This window comes from Lissotriton vulgaris, chromosome 11, assembly GCF_964263255.1.
Source record: "Lissotriton vulgaris chromosome 11, aLisVul1.2, whole genome shotgun sequence".
NCBI classification, from domain to species: Eukaryota; Metazoa; Chordata; class Amphibia; order Caudata; family Salamandridae; genus Lissotriton; species Lissotriton vulgaris.
In genome coordinates, this window is record NC_141699.1 from 66,930,769 (window position 1) to 66,947,464 (window position 16,696).

Genomic DNA, 16,696 nt, shown 5'->3' on the forward strand with positions numbered 1-16,696 from the left:
CGTTGCGTGAGGCTGTGGCGTTGCGTGAGGCTGTGGCGTTGCGTGAGGCTGTGGCGTTGAGTGAGGCTGTGGCGTTGAGTGAGGCTGTGGCGTTGAGTGAGGCTGTGGCGTTGAGTGAGGCTGTGGCGTTGAGTGAGGCTGTGGCGTTGAGTGAGGCTGTGGCGTTGAGTGAGGCTGTGGCGTTGCGTGAGGCTGTGGCGTTGCGTGAGGCTGTGGCGTTGCGTGAGGCTGTGGCGTTGCGTGAGGCTGTGGCGTTGCGTGAGGCTGTGGCGTTGCGTGAAGCTGTGGCGTTGCGTGAAGCTGTGGCGTTGAGTGAGGCTGTGGCGTTGAGTGAGGCTGTGGCGTTGAGTGAGGCTGTGGCGTTGAGTGAGGCTGTGGCGTTGAGTGAGGCTGTGGCGTTGAGTGAGGCTGTGGCGTTGAGTGAGGCTGTGGCATTGAGTGAGGCTGTGGCATTGAGTGAGGCTGTGGCGTTGAGTGAGGCTGTGGCGTTGAGTGGTGCTGTGGCATCGAGTGGCGCTGTCGCGTTGAGGGGTGCTGTGGCATTCAGTGGTGCTGAGTGATGCTGTGACACTGAGTGGTGCTGTGGCGTTGAGTGGTGCTGTGGCGTTGAGTGGTGCTGTGGCGTTGAGTGGTGCTGTGGCGTTGAGTGGTGCTGTGGCGTTGAGTGGTGCTGTGGCGTTGAGTGGTGCTGTGGAGTTGAGTGGTGCTGTGGCGTTGAGTGGTGCTGTGGCGTTGAGTGGTGCTGTGGCGTTGAGTGGTGCTGTGGCGTTGAGTGGTGCTGTGGCGTTGAGTGGTGCTGTGGCGTTGAGTGGTGCTGTGGCGTTGAGTGGTGCTGTGGCGTTGAGTGGTTCTGTGGCGTTGAGTGGTTCTGTGGCGTTGAGTGGTTCTGCTGAGTGATGCTGTGGTGGTGCTGAGTGGGTGATGGGGAGAGGGAGAAAAAGGAGACCAGGGAGAGGGTAAAGAGAGAGAGAGAAGAGAGAGGGGGGAGTAATGAGAGAGGAGAGAGGGGGGAGTAATGAGAGAGGGGGGAGTAATGAGAGAAAGGGGGAGAGAGGAGAGAGACGGAGACGGGGAGAGGGAAGAGAGGGAAAGGGAGAGAGGGAGAGGGAAGTGAGGGAAAGGGAGAGAGAGAAAGGTAGAGGGTAGAGGGAGAGAGGGAGGGTAAGAAGAGAGGGGGAGGACGGAGGGGAGAGAGAGGGGAGGGAGAGAGGGAGAGAGAGAGGAGAGCAGGCAGAGGGGGAGAAAAAGGAGAGCATGGGAAGGTAAAGAGGGAGAGAGGAGAGAGAGAGGGGGAGAGGAGAGAGAGAGGGAGAGGAGAGAGAGAGGGAGAGGGGGAGAGGAGAGAGAGGGAGAGGGGGAGAGAGGAGAGAGGAGAGAGGGAGAGGGAAGTGAGGGAAAGGGAGAGAGGTAGACGGAGAGAGGGAGAGTGAGAGAGTGAGGGGAGGGAGGGAGAGGGAGGACGAGAGGGAAGGAGGGGAGATAGAAGGCAGAAACTGCCTGAGAAACAGACACAAAGAAGGAGTAAGAGAGAAAGGATGTCAGGCTTTGAGGAAGAAGAGTGCTGCAGACAGAGATCATGCGGTGAGAAACAGGAGGGGCAAAGGCAGATATGAAAGACGACTGAGCAGGTCAAGCCGCGGAGAGGCACAGGTATAGAGCAGGCAGAGCACGGGGAGAGGAGGGGCACAGAGAGACTGAAGGGCAGTGGCAGCTAGATTGTAGGTGCTATGAAAGAAGGAGATAGTGAGTCTGAAAAAGGTATGAGTGGGCCAGAGAGATTGCGAGAGAGAAAGATGAGAGCAGACAATATGAATGAAAGGGAGAGAAAGAGTAAGACAAACTGGAGGGAGACAACGAGAAGTTGGGGAAAAATGAATGCATGGGGCTAGCAAATGAGGGACTGGGAAGTACGTAATACAGACAAGATAGTGGTAGTAGATGGACGAGTTGAAAAAAAGAGATGGGCAAAAGGCAGTACAGTGAGACACATGGAGAACGAAAGAGAAAGAAGAGGGCATCATTGGGTAAAAGTGACAGAGAGAGAGAGAGAGGCAAGAGGAAGTGTAAAGTTTGAGTCCAAGAGAGGAGAGCTATACAGACAATAAAAGCATGGGTGCACAAACAGACACAGGCAAGAGATAGAATACTCAGGGAGAAATATAGCAACGAGAGATAGAGTGACAGCAATAAAGAGACTAGGAGAGTGAATGGGAAACTTGGAATTCCAATATTTTAAAGGGCAGAGTAGGAAAGAGACATGCATTAGACAGACAATGAGGATGAGAAAAACGAAGATCAACGCACGAGAGGAAGAGAGCAATAAAGACACTTAGTGGAGACAATGAGAAATTATAGAGAAATCTAAGTGCACCCACGGGAGAGACTGGGTGGGGAAGGACAGACAAAGTGCGATACAGAAAAGAGACATGCATCATACAGAAGGGAAGGGGCAAAAAAGAGATAGAGACAGTAGAAAGAGATGGGCACAAGGCAGTACAGTGAGAAAATAAAGATTAAAAAACATTGAAAAGGGTAGCGAAGAGAAAAGGAGGCTGGCAGAAGACAAACAACAGGTAAAATAAAAAAAAAAGTTAAAATAAAAGCAGACACGGCCTGGGGGCCGTGAAACTGAAAGTACGGCCGGCGGGCCGTGAATAATTAGGGGAGCCTTTGATGCAGCAGGGGGCGGAGCGGGAAGAGCTGCTGGCGGCACCAAGCTGTGAGTGAGATGCAGAGCGTGAAGGGGTAAAACAGACAGAAGAGGGCCTGGGAGGGGGGCTGGGCAGAGATGCGAGTCACGGCCTGGCGGCCGTGAAGTGTGAAGCAGTGGGCCGGGAGGCAGGAGCAAATGGTAAGGGGAGCCTTTGAAGAGCAAGGCAGGGGGATAATAGACTTGGCTCAGGTGGGAAGGTGGACTGAAAACTTCTGAAAAACAAACAAACGGAGCAAACGAAAGAATGAGATCTGAGAACTATAAGGAAGAACTTTTGGGGCCTTTCTCGGAGGCTCTCGCACACATGAGCCAATACGTGCAAATACGGCACTTTAGAAGAGCTAAAAAAGTTTACAAATCTGGCCAGGTCATCTTGGAGGAGAGTGGCACTTTATAGTGCAAAGAAAGCCCTGCTGCCATGAAACGAACAATACACAACATCAGGCGCGCATGACATCAATTGTGCCTATCTGAAAACATCGTTCGATTGCGTCAACCAAACAGCTGTGTTGTAACAAATAACTGCGCAGATCATGTTTTTTTAGTAAAATTAAAACATATATTGTGCCATTCGAACAGGTTTAAACAGAGAGCAGAGAAAGGTCGGGAAAACGATGAGTGAGAGAAGGAAGAAAGGCATGGACACAGATCAAGAAGGCTGCGAGTGAGAGAGAGAAAGGTGGGGTGAAAGGCTCAGAGTGGATGTGGGGGGGACAGTGGGCGTGAGAAAGAGTAAGGTGGAGGGCGAGCGGTTTGCAAGGCCACGAAAGATAGTGTTTTTGAGAAAGTGAGATTGAAAATGAGTAAGAAAGAGAGTGAAAGAGAAAGGTTGAAAGCATGTGAGAGATTAAGTGGAAATGAAGAAAGTGAGTAAGAGATACAGGGAGAGGAAAAGCGAGGGTGAAGGGGAGGTGTGTGTGTGTACGTTCGTAAAATAAAGATAGTGGCAGTCTAAGAGTGGGAAAGCATGAAATACAGCTCTAAACTAACGCAAAAGGACTAACAGTTGTAAATTAGAGGTTGGGCTGGGCAGAAATGCGAGTCATGGCCTGGCGGCCGTGAAATGTGAAGCAGTGGGCGGGGAGGCAGGAGTAAATGGTAAGGGGAGCCTTTGAAGAGCAAGGCAGGGGAATAGAAGCGCGTTCATGAGCACGTGCACTTCTACAAATCCGCATCGTGAACTCAGCTTTCTGGTTTGACTGCAATAGGTCTCTCTGCGAGACCTAAAAATAAGTAAGCACGGCCGCTATACTTAAAGCGGACCGCCATTAGTCAGTAAAAGAAAGAAAGAAACGCAGCCGCTATAGTTAGAGCAGACTGCCATTAATAAGCGACCTAGTGGCTCGAATAGGGGCAAATCATTAATCAAAATAGTGCTCTCAGCCTAGATAAAGCGGTGTAACGAGACAAGTAAAAGGTCCAGTTGTTATGGAAGGTAACAATGCAGACAATGCGGTGGCAAGGAGGAACTAACAAGCCTAATAACAATTCGGAAGCCAGTGTTTACGAAGGACACTGACAAAAGCTAATTTAAAATATGGGCGTAGAGGGGGTGGGGCTTCAAGTCCATACTCTAATACAGCATGCCTCACAGCAGACCTTGCGCTGCCCTGGCTCAACCTAAAAAGGATGTTTTAGCCTCTGAGTTAAACTTTAACTTTTTGGATCAGTGTGAGAAGCTGGCTTGGTATATGATGCACACTTCTGTAAGTGGGCACCCTGCGCCAATCCAGACGACCCGTATTATGATTTTAGTGGTCTTAGCAACCTTAAAAAGCTCTCTAAGTGGTAACTGTGGACAGCAGCCTTCAGGCTTAGTCCAGAAGGAGTGTAAAGCAGCTTGCTTTACCAGAACATAATCTTATAGGTATAGAGTAAGTGAAAAAGAACCACACAGTGTATTTATAAAAAGATGTATTTATTAGAAGACACTTAACACATATAGATATCTCCTAGCTGGAGATATACACAATGCACAATACTTTTCAATAGAAACAGGTAAGTAGCATGAAATATACAGTGGTCACCAGGGGGAGAACAAACCATAAACTAAAATAGTGGTATGTGAACCACGACTCGAGCAAAAACTTTTCCCAGAAGACTTAGAAGTGCCGGGACCCAAGAAACCACCCGAGGTAAGTAACCAGGAAACCCACAGAGGCCGTGTGCAGAGTGGGTACAAGACACCTGGATCAATGCAAGTCAACTGGTTAGTCGCTGTTGCAATTTTAAAGAAGAGAGACCCTTCTCAGTAAACCCTAAAGAAACCCAGTGGAAGACAGAAGGTTGGAGAGCCACTCCACCCGTGGATACCCTAGGAACCAGGATACCTACGCCAGGGAAGCCGGGTGCAAAGTGGCGTTGTTAACTGCCGAACTCAATGGGAGACTTCAGGAAGATGCCACTGCTGGATAAGGTGTAAGTGTCCAGTGAAACCCAAAGGTGGATTCAGGATGAGATGTACCTGCAAGCAGAAGGGACAGAGTCTATACCACTCAAGAGTGACCAGGAGGCACGGAAGACGAATGCCCACCGATGTCGAATGTTGCAGGGAAGTTGATAGTGACCTTGAAGCTGCAGCTGTGAGGACCATGCGATGCTGTGGAAGACCAGGAGCCGTTCACAAGCTGTCCCATGTCGGATGTCAAGAGTTTAGGGGTCGGTGTCCATCAAGAGCACCAACAAGCCTTGGCAACTGCAAACAATGTTGAAAGCGAAGAAGGTGCAGTTTTGGAACCAGCAAGGTCCAGGAGACTCACAACAAGCAGGGGAGTCAGGGCAGGACCCAAGCAATGAGGGGAGCCCACAGAATTCAAAGAAGTCACTCAAGAGGACCCACAGGCTGGAGGCACTGGAGTCGCAACAGGACCTCAAGCAGCTCACCAAAGTGCAGGCCCACGGTGCAAGTGATTCAACGAGGATAAAGATATTGATCATAGGAGATGCTTGAGGTGGGGGCTACTTGGAGCCTGAAGATCTTGATGAAACTAAGCCATCAAGCCTTTCCAAAAGCAAGTCAATGGGGTGCACAGGGGTTTGGTTCCTGCGGCTCCGACAAGGGACACTAGCCTCAAACTTGATGAGGACAGGATAATCCTCGAGAGATTTGAAGAACTACTACCTGTGTTGCTGAACCTTTTGGAGTCCGTGGGAGCCCAGAATCAGCAGACAGGTCAGCTTAGTTGCAGTGCCTGCAGAATCAGGGAAGGGACTCCTTCACTTCAAGGGTGATTCCTTCAGGTGTCCTGGATGCCCACAGGCCTTGGCCTTGTAAGGTTCTTGTATGAAGCACAGACTAGGATGTTGCAGCAGATGAGCAGGGCAACGAGATCAGGAGCAGCAGGAGTTTTTCCCAGGTGCAGCCTTGATGCCCAGAGCGAAGTCCAGAGTGCCCAGACGGTCGAAGTAAAAGTGGTGTCTTGAAATTAATCTTGTACCACGACGAATCTAAGGACCCACCCTCAGGTAAGTCTGTAAGTACCCTAAGGAAAGGGTTGGGACTATTCAGGGTTCCCTCCGAGGGGAGGGGTAGGATAGTGGGGAGGATACTTCCATGCCCTTTGTCCAGTTTCATGCCAGAGCGGGAGCCAACTACTCCCTGAGCTGGTTAGAACTGGACCATTCAAGGAGGGCACCATATGCGCCCTTCAAGCAGACTGAGTGGCTTTGGCAAGCGCTCCCACCGAGCCCCTATACACCTAACCCTGTCTGGGAGGTGATCACACCTCCCTGTGACAGGATATCTATTGTTCTGACTTCCCCTGATAGAACTTGACTCAGCAGCAGGAGGGCAGAATCGTGCCTCTGGCCAGCAGCATCCATGTTGTGCTGACCGGGTCAAGAAGACTGAAACTGGGAGCACTGAGGGCCTCCCGGAGGAGCTTTACTGTGCATGAAATCATACCTCCAACACCGTTTACGGTGAGGGTATGATTCAAACGTGTTTGATACCAAACATGATAGGGTCAGTTCCAGACAGTTTCAAGATGGTCTTCGTGTAAGGACACGGTGCCCCTGTATATGTTATATGGCTGTCGCACTAACAACCCAAGAGGATGGACTTTGTAGGCTGTAGGGGTGTCCTGCTCATGCAGGGGCACCCTCACACTTAGAACTGAGCACCATGCCCTCAGGATTGAAAGGCCTGCTTTAAGGGTGACTTACAGGTTTTAAGAGCAGTGACCTTAGATATAGGGAAACCTATATCTTTTGTAAGTGGTGCTAGCACCAGCTTACACAGGCCTGTAGTTACCGTTTGAGTGGTCTCTCATGGGTGGCATAATACATGCTTCAGCCCATGGAGGACCCCTGGTGTACCTATGCCCTGGGTACCTCAGTACCCTATACTAGGGACTGATAAGGGTACACCAGTAGCCAATACGTACCATACCAATTTAGTGGAGAAAGCAGAGTCTGGGTCCTGGGTAGCAGGATCCCAGTCAGGCTAGTCAGAAACAGCATAGCACCAGGCAAAAAGTGAGGGTCACCATAAAAGCAGGCCCTACTTTCCTACAATCAGCCTTTCAGGTGGACTCATAGAAGAAGAAAAGTCTTTAGGTCTTTAGAGAGTGACAGTAGGTCTGACTTGAGCCTTATGTGTCAGGGACATGGCTCTTTAGTTTCAGCATGAGAACAGCCAGTAAATAGTTTTTAACCCTTTTGCTTTTGGAGATTTATAGAGTTTGTTTGGCTTTTTGTGTTTTAATCTCCTGTTTGCAGTTTATCTTTCAGGTAGATGGCTAGACTGGGGCCAGCTGGCTTGACTGATTCAACCTGTATGGATGCAGATTTTTGGCTTTGAGGGAGTGTGTGGAAATCTCTAAGGATGGAGACTATGTGACATAATTTCTTTGCGCTTGAGAAGAGTGCAGCACATGTGCATAAAATATATTTGTAGAGCAGCTAGGATGGACTAAAGGATGCCAGCCAGCATTGTGTTCTCTTTGGTTAGATGTGAGAGAACCAGTGCTTAAATTGTTCTCCAGGGGTATTTGAAAGGGAATTAGGCTTCTCTGAGTCAATGCAATTGGAAAGATGGAGTGTTTGCCAGTTTAGAAAATGGGGAATTTGAGTTAGGTTATCATCTATGATAAAGTCAAGCGAGTCTGTGTCCGGGACTAAAGAAGGTGAAATTCCAAGTTGGGATAATATCCCGAACCAGTTTTTTTCATGGAGGGGAATCATGAAGATAAACAGTAAATTACATTTTCACTATATTTATTTAGTTTGATAAAGAACGTCTTACAGTTGATAAAGTTTTCCAGGGTGGAGATGTTTGATCTGGATGATGCCTTTAGGTAGAACTGTGCGTCATCCACATATTGGTGGGTGCCCGTGTCTCTATCGATGAGCTGACCTCCTAGGGGGTTCTATGTCCAAGTTAAACAAGTGAGGGACAAGGACTCAATCTTGTGGGGCACCACATTCCAGGGGGATTTTTTCTTATTTGGTAGAGTTCATGTTGAACTTTATTGAAGGAATGGCAGAAGTTGAACAAGTTACTTGCATTTGGTTACAATGTTTGTGGCAGAACCCGCAGATTCCTCACATTGTAAATATTCTCCAAGCATCAGACAGAAATCTTTTAAACATAACTCATGTGTACAGGTAGATGTCATCATGTGGATCAGGATATTGTTCAGCTCTGGAAGTGACAAGCGGTACCACATAAAAATACCAGTCATGCGTGCTGATGTCAGCCGTTTCCTTAGGCTACCTGTGTGCTGAGATGCAGTGAATTGACAGACTGGCATGTTCAGTGAGCACATCTCTAGATTCTGACCTTTTTTAGATGGAAAATGAGCCCAATTCACAGAATGGTACGCAGCAGGGCTGGTAAGGAATCTGCGGTAGAGTAGCCATCGGAAAGATGGTTACCAAAGGTTAACTTGTTCTTCTGGTGGATACTTCTAACCACAGATTACTGACCTTGTGAACAGATACCAAAGCAGAGCCTCCCAAGGTGGTGTGACTGCACTGGCTCAGACTAAAATGTTAGGACCTGGTGAGCAAAATGGCACTCTGGATGGACCTGGCTGTCGAGGAAGTAGTACTCGTGAAAGTATTTACTGACGCCCACCTAGCTGCCTGATAAATGTCCAGGACAGATATTGTGCATGCTAACGGAGTGGCAGCAGCCTTAGCTCTGTTGGAATGAGGCAGTAAGCCCTCTAGAAGCTACTTCTTTGCCAGTGCGTAGCAGATCCTTACACAGAGAACAATCCATCAGGGATGGTCTGATTTTGCACTGCCTTGTCCTTCTTTGCCGCCAAAAAACTCACAAAGAGCGGATCATCCCCCTTAATGTTCTTTACTGCGACCAAGATAAAAGGTTAGGGACAAAGGGTTTGGACGAAATAAATGTTACAAACCTTTAAAAAAAGCTCATCTCAACTGGTGATTTAAATAAAGAGGGTGTTGTAACTTGCCTCATGGTTATCCTCCTCCCTACCTTTTCCCCCCGCCCCCTCCCTCTCTTGGAACGGTCCGCGCTGTCATCCCAAGGCAGCGTTAGAATGTTAGAGTTTGTGACTAAGCCGTCAAGCTGGGAGCACTTGTGATTCAAGAACTTAATAAACGTTCCTGAACCCTCTATGTGTAGTGCCTCTTTACTACACTTTTGGCGACGTTGGAAAAGGAGCTGAGCCAGGGTCAGAGTTGTGTCTTCCCCCTGGAGCAGTTTGTGCTTGGACGGAGAAAATTGAGGATTAATTTAAAATGATGAGATAAGGTGGCAACGTCATCGTTAAGCGTGTATCTACAAACACGAAGCATCATTGAGAAAAGGAAATTGGGCAGCATCCTTGTACACGGCAAGTTTACTTGTGAGTGAAACTGATGAATTGAACCTGGGACTTACAGCGGATTAATGTTTACCAGTGAATGCTGAGGGAACTTTGGGCGTTCTCGTGAAATTAAGAAAATAAGGAAAGTAAGACCCGAAGGAGGTGGCATTGTAATCTGCGTAATCCATGAGGTGAGCGGAGCAGAGAATAAAGTTAAAATTTCTCAAACCGCATTGATATTGAGTTAAGCTGCGGGCTAAGTGGGCGAAGGGTCTCCTCCTATTATCAACAGCGTAAACCCAAGAGCTAAGGTGATAATGTACTGCCGGCGTGAATTCAGGAGATGAGACTTGGTGGCTGGGTGGAGGAGATTTGAGCGGAGCAGAGAACGAGTTAAAGTCCCGTATACCGCATTTGATATTGATAAAAGCTAGCTAAGCCTGTGAAGTGCTAATCTCCTAATATCTACAGTGCAAATCCAAGTGCTACTCCATTGAGAGTGGAAAAAGACGTATTTAATATGATCGGCAAGCGAAGGAATAAGTCAAAGCAGTGAGGTAAATGGAAAAAAAAGAAAATAAAAGGAGCAACTGAAAGTATTTATCAGTGAAATGGATTCAGGGTGAGGGAGGTGGTAGTTTTGACGTATATTTTAAACAAACGTTACCACAGTTAAGCTTACAGCGTTGATGCTTGTCTTTAAGTGTTTCTAATGAATGGAGCAGCGTTTGACATCTTAGCCATGAAAAAAGTATAAGAGGAGAATTTAGGACGACAAAGTCACTCATATACATGATCTGCCTGAATGAAATAAGGTGACTCTCCTCAACAGTATCAGCACCACCGAGTGTCGACGGCCTTTGGAACAATTCTGTTGAACTTTAAGGAATAATTAGCTTACCTGAAGTGGACAAGTTCAGCAATGTGAGGTATATAGTGGGTTTCCGGCGGCGCTCATCCAGCGGAACATTTTCCTCCGCGTTGCGGCGCGAAAGGGAGAGCGACGCACTTCTCGCAACGGCGCCACCTTACGGTTGTATGCTGCAACCGCATTTGGCGCCACCTTACTGTTGAATGCCGCAACCGCATTTACACACAAGAATTCCTGGCTATGAGTGAATCGAGTGGTACATCAAAGAATGTGCATTCAAAAGCGTGCTTGAAAAATAATAAAAACCAGAAAAGTGAATAAGAGAAGTACCCCTTGGTGGAATTACTGAAAGAAGTGTAGGAAATGTCTATTTGATATACTAAATGATAAAAGACGGCGGGAAGAAAACTTTAAGGCGAAAATAAATATACCCAGGTTATGTGAATTGGTATTTACACTCATTTATAAGGGAAGTTTTGAGGAAAATAATTAAAAGGAGCTATTTAAGAAGAATATGACCTGAATTTCATATTGCGTGAAGGAATAACAAGACTAAGCTCATCATCAACAACTTGTCAAAACAAATTCTTTCCTTTTGGGGAACATTTACTACAGAAAGAGTTCAAAGACTGTATCCTTTTAGTTGAACTTATACTAAACAGGAAGAAGTAACTGTTCTGTAAAAACACAAATATAAGCTGTGATAGATTGTGTTATTTTACGTGAGAAAAAAAAAAACATGATGTATGAATTACCGCCGCCTGAACCATTTATAACAGGAGATGATGATAACATGGCAGAATGGGAGGTGTGGAAGGGATATTTTAACAATCACAAATCCAGTCTTGATGAGGAGGAAGAATCTTTAAAATCAGAGGAAAAGTTAGAAATATTGTTACACAGTTTAGGAGCCAGTGGACGGAAAGTGTACTATAACATGGAAAAGGAAATCTATAAGGGAACGGTCAGGAATGTTTTTGAGAATGTCACGCATGTTTTAGATGAACACTGTAAGCAATTAATGAATGGATATGCACAGTGGAACAAAAGTTACAAAGGAAATGGAGATATCAAAATAGTAATGCACAGAAATGGAACTACACATGAGTATACTACCAATATGGGTGGTGTGGAAATCGAAATTAATGTTTACTCTGGGTCACCTTATAAAGTAGTAAGCAATAGTATATGGGAAAATAAAGTGGCAGTAACTCAAAGAAATGTATGGGAAGAAACTGACACGTTCCTGGAAAAATACACTGGAGAAAACATTTTCTTGACCGGTAGTAGAGAGATGATACTGAGTTGCAGGAAGAGAAGTACATGGAGTAAAGTTTATATTTCAGAAGAAGAGCTATCTGTACTAGGTTGGGACGATCAAAAGAAATTTGGATTAACACAAAATCCCACTAAAGCAGACCCCAGGAGTAGACTGACAATAGACAACAGTAGAGAATTTACAAAGTTGGAGAAGTTAATGGTGAAAACACCACAGACTTCGGTTGAGGTTGGATGGACAAGGGCTGTTGAGAAGAATGAGAAGTTAAGAGAAGCAGCTATTGGCGTATTCAAAAGAAAACAGAACATTTCCTTGGGGAAAGAAGTGGAAGAAAGAATAAGAAACAATTTCGGAGTAAAGGCCAGTGTGGATGTTGTGGTGAAAAAAGAAGAACTCGTTCATAGGGGAACGGGTATGGAAACACTAACCACAAGGGTAGAGAAGGACCCTTGTGAATCATCCCGCCTAAAAGATGAGAAAGTTTGGCGCTCTACTGCACTGACCGAGTCTACACCTGGGACAAGGGAGAAATGTGACAATGACATTGACATTGCAGGACTTAAGAGTAGGAGTCTAATTAAAACAAGGAGTAACAAGCAAGGAGAGTACTTGGACTGGATATATAGCGAAGTGTCCGATATGGAAATTGAGGAGGCTAACCATAACGCACGTAGTTCACATTTCAATGTTCCGTTAGGTATGTTCAAGTTACTATTAAAAAGCAGGAGTGAATATGGATACAGAGACAAAGAAGACTCAACCACATTCTTCAGGAGTACTCGTTTGAAGGAATCAGAAGACAGACTGGTCTTTGACGAGGCATGTACAGCAGGATTTACCAGTGGCAATGGTACCAAGTACCACAAGGGAACTTATGTAGGACCCGACGCTGAGCATGATGATAAGGAGGTAACCAGTCGCAAGAGTAGTTGTAGACGCAGTGCAACATGGTCCTGGAAATCTCACAAGAAAAAGTATTCTATGGCTGTTGCCACACACCTTGGTGGAGAAATAGAACAAGTATGTGTTGGACCAGAGAACTAGTGTGAATCGGATTGCAAGGGCCAGAGACACTGCATCCCTTTGGAAGTTCTTTCGTCCATGTTGGGGAATGGATTAACTGGGTATTGGTCCACCCGCCACAAACTGACCCCTGTTACAGTAACATCTACATGTTAATGGGGAAAGGATGAAAACTATATGTTTGTGTTTGAACTTAATGCTGGTCGTGTCAACATGGAATCTAACCATTTGTCTGTGATTTCTTGGCCTCTTAAGTAACAGACCCTTGTAGTACCAGAACCTCAGTTTACTACTGTTATGTGTTTCCATTTTTCCTTCATTCACTGCCTTGGAAAGGAGATGGGTTACGTTGGCACTTTTCCCACCCTGCATTTATTCTCCCATGTTTCCGCCTCGTGCCGCTCGACCCGATAAGCAAACTGACGTCAGATGGCGCGTCGGCTTATCTGAACTCTTTGTTCCGTTGATACTGACAGCTGAAGCTGTCAATGACTTATCTGGCTCCGGCACGAGTTAAAGGGGTTGATTTGCCACCCAGGGAAGAGGCCCTCTTCTTCCTTTGTCAGGTTGTACTTTGCTTGTAACTAGTATGGGGTCTTCTGCGCAAGACTCAATGTCACTTTGCTGTGGTATTTCCTTTATTGTCGGGTCATCCTCCCCTGCGCTTATCTACTTCACCTCTCTCGCTCTCTCTCTCTTTCTCTTTCTCTCTCTCTCTCTCTCTCTCTCTCTCTCTCCTCTCCCTCGCGCTCTCTCTCCCCTTCTCTCCTTTACTGTCTCACTATCCCCTCCTGCTTGCTCCTGTTCTCCCCTGCTTTTGGGGCCTTGCTCCCTCCAACCTTTTAGGTCTCCTTTAGGGAGGATGATGTGTTGTAACTTGCCTCATGGTTATCCTCCTCCCTACCTTTTCCCCCGCCCCCTCCCTCTCTTGGAGCGGTCCGCGCTGTCATCCCAAGGCAGCGTTAGAATGTTAGAGTTTGTGACTAAGCCGTCAAGCTGGGAGCACTTGTGATTCAAGAACTTAATAAACGTTCCTGAACCCTCTATGTGTAGTGCCTCTTTACTACAGAGGGCTAATCCAAAAATCACAACAAAAGCCAAATATCCTTTAACAGTGTCCAAAGCAAATCCTTGCTGAGCCAGGGACCAGACAAAACCACAAAACTTCAGATAATCTGGCTTGAAGTGAATCTGTTTGTCCGGTGTGGGAACTAGCCACAAATTTGTCCCAACGACCTGCGTATGCCGATTTTGTAGAGGGACACCTCGCCTCCAAAACAATATCAGGAGGAAGGCTGAAGGAGGTCAACTGACTTTGCTCAACAACAATGCAAACTGTGCAGAAATAGGTGTATTACCCTGCTGTGCTGCTGTGAGAGAAGATGCTCCTGAAGCAGCAACTTGATCTGAGGACAGATGCTCATGCCCAGGACATCCGGGTACCATACTCTCCTGGCCCAATTCTGGCCCATATGATGATTTGGACCCACTCGTTTCTATTCTTCAGTACTCTGAGAAGGAGAGGCGTCTGCGGGAAGGCAAATAGGAGTCCTGGAGCTCCATTCTAGAAAGAAAGAAGCATCTAGGGAAAGCCTTCTTTGGAACTGCAACACACAAAAAGTGTATGCATTCTGTGTTCTCTGTGGTGGCGAAAAGATCAAGCCTGGGTTCCCTGTTGATGTAAGATGCCTTGTGCCACCTCTGGGTTTAGCTGCCATTTTGAGTCCGCCAAGCATCAGCGGCTGAGTTTGTCCACCCTGGTATTTAGAGATCCCGTCAGGTAGTGCACCACCAGGTGGTCTCCCAGCCACTTCCACAGGTGCAAAACCTCCTGGCACCGGACTCAAGACCCCACCCTCCCCTGCTTGATGTACTACCACATGGTGATATTATCTTTAAGTACCTGCACCAGCCTCCTTTTTATGGTGGGCAGGAAGGCCTTCCACGCCAGGTGAATTGCTTCAAACTTCAACAAACTGATGTGAAGTTGAGCCGCCAGTGGAGACCAGATGTCTCTGATCTTCACCTCTCCCAGATGGCCTCCCCAATCCAGAAGCCATCTATCCATTACCATCTGGTGGGGTAGGGAGAGGGGTCTGCTACTGGCCCATTCGTGCTCCAGTAGCCATCACTGCAGATCTTTTGCAGTCTCCTCCGAAATCTGGATACATTCTAACAGATTCTGTGCTGTGCCGCTGGGATTTGAGGCCTCACTCTCCAGTACGACGCAGGAGGCCAACAATCTCAGCAGCCTTAGAGCCATCCGCACTGAGATCCAAGACAGTGGCTGAAGCATTGAGATCATAGCACAAAACTCCTGGACTCTCTGCTCCCCGGGGGGGAGGCACAAAACCATGCCATACCCAGAATAGCTTCAATGAACAGGAGCGTCCACGGAGTCAGGTGTCACTTCGGCACATTGATAGTGAACCCCAACAATGCCATGAGGTTTGTAGTCATTTGGAGGTGGGTGATGATTGCCTGGGGCAAGACTGCCTTCTGCAGCCAGTCGTCAAGGTACAGGAAGACTGGTCCCCCCACCACACCAACCCGAGGGGCACAGATGCAGCCAACAAGGAGGTCCAGCGTCACCATTCAATGTCGGTGTGCAGGTCAGACTTGCATGAGCATCTGGAATCTTATTTCCACAGGAAGGTATTGAGAGGACACAGATTTAAAAAAAGACAAAGTCCTCCGTCCTACTTCGACAAAAGAAAGCAACAGGAATTACATTACGTTCCTACTTCTGAGACCAGAATCCTCTTAATGGCCAAAGGGGCCAGCACTTCTTGCTGGAAGACAGAGATGATCTTCCGTTTGGCACCGTGATGATGGTAAAAGTTGGGGTGGAAAGAAATGGCAGGGCGTAGCCCCATTGTACCATTTGGAAGATCCACTGGTCTGAAGTAATGCCCGACACTCTTGGAGGAAATATCAGATCCTGCCTCCCAAAGGGGGTTCTGCGTGTGAGCAAGGAGACTTATAAGCGTTTTTGCGGTTGCTGATGCCGGCGGGATGTGGAACTTAAGTGCACTTTTTTCCCCTGCTGTCCTGGGGATTGTCTTTGAGCAGTGCATCCTAGGTCATGAAAAGCCTGCTGGCCTGGCAGTGGCAAACTGAAACTGTCCTCGCTGCTTTAATAGCCTGTCAGCCCACGTCGCCACTTCTCGCGGCCCACCGCTTCGCGGGAGCCGCTCGCCGGCCTTGGAACTTTTCTCCCTGTCAGCTGCCCGGAACCTTGAGGATTAGTTTGGAACTACCTGCCCCACACACGGACAGAGGCGGGACTGCGAGGACCAGCCTGCTCAGCAGCGCGGATTGGCCGCAGCTGGTCCTCTTCCCGCCCCCTCCTGCACAAAAGAACTGGCAGTGAGTGCAACCGGTGGGTGCTTTTGGTGTCTAGCTGCTGCTACGGACCTCGCTGCTTTAAAAGCCTGTCAGTCCACGTCGCCACTTCTCTCGGCCCCGCTTCGCGGGAGCCGCTCGCCTGCCCTTGGAACGTGTCTCCCTGTCAGCTGCCCGGGACCTTGAGGATTAGTTTGGAACTACCTGCCCCACACACAGACAGAGGCGGGACTGCGAGGACCAGCCTGCTCAGCGGCGCTGATCGGCCGCAGCTGGTCCTCTTCCCGCCCCCTCCTGTGTCTCCTCCCTCAAAAGGAGTAACCGCAACGCGCACGCGGGACACGCGCGGGACCAAGCACGGGGCTAAGCCCGGGCCAAGGGTGGGCCCGTTGTAGCCCGTTAGAGACCGTGTAAGGCCGGGCTGGGCCACCCCTCTAACTCCTGAACTGAGACTGGACCCCCCATGCAGGTGCACGTTCAACATTACTATTACACGTCTTCGGTTGTAATCAGGAACACTCTAAACAGACTTCTGTTGGTTCTGGAAAAGGCATTCGATTCAGTAGAGTGGCCGTATCTCAGAGCGGTTATGCAGAAATTCGATCTGTGCGACGCATATTTGGACATGGTAGGCCTCCTATACCAAACACCTAGCGTTCGTGTCCGGACCGGGAGCCTCC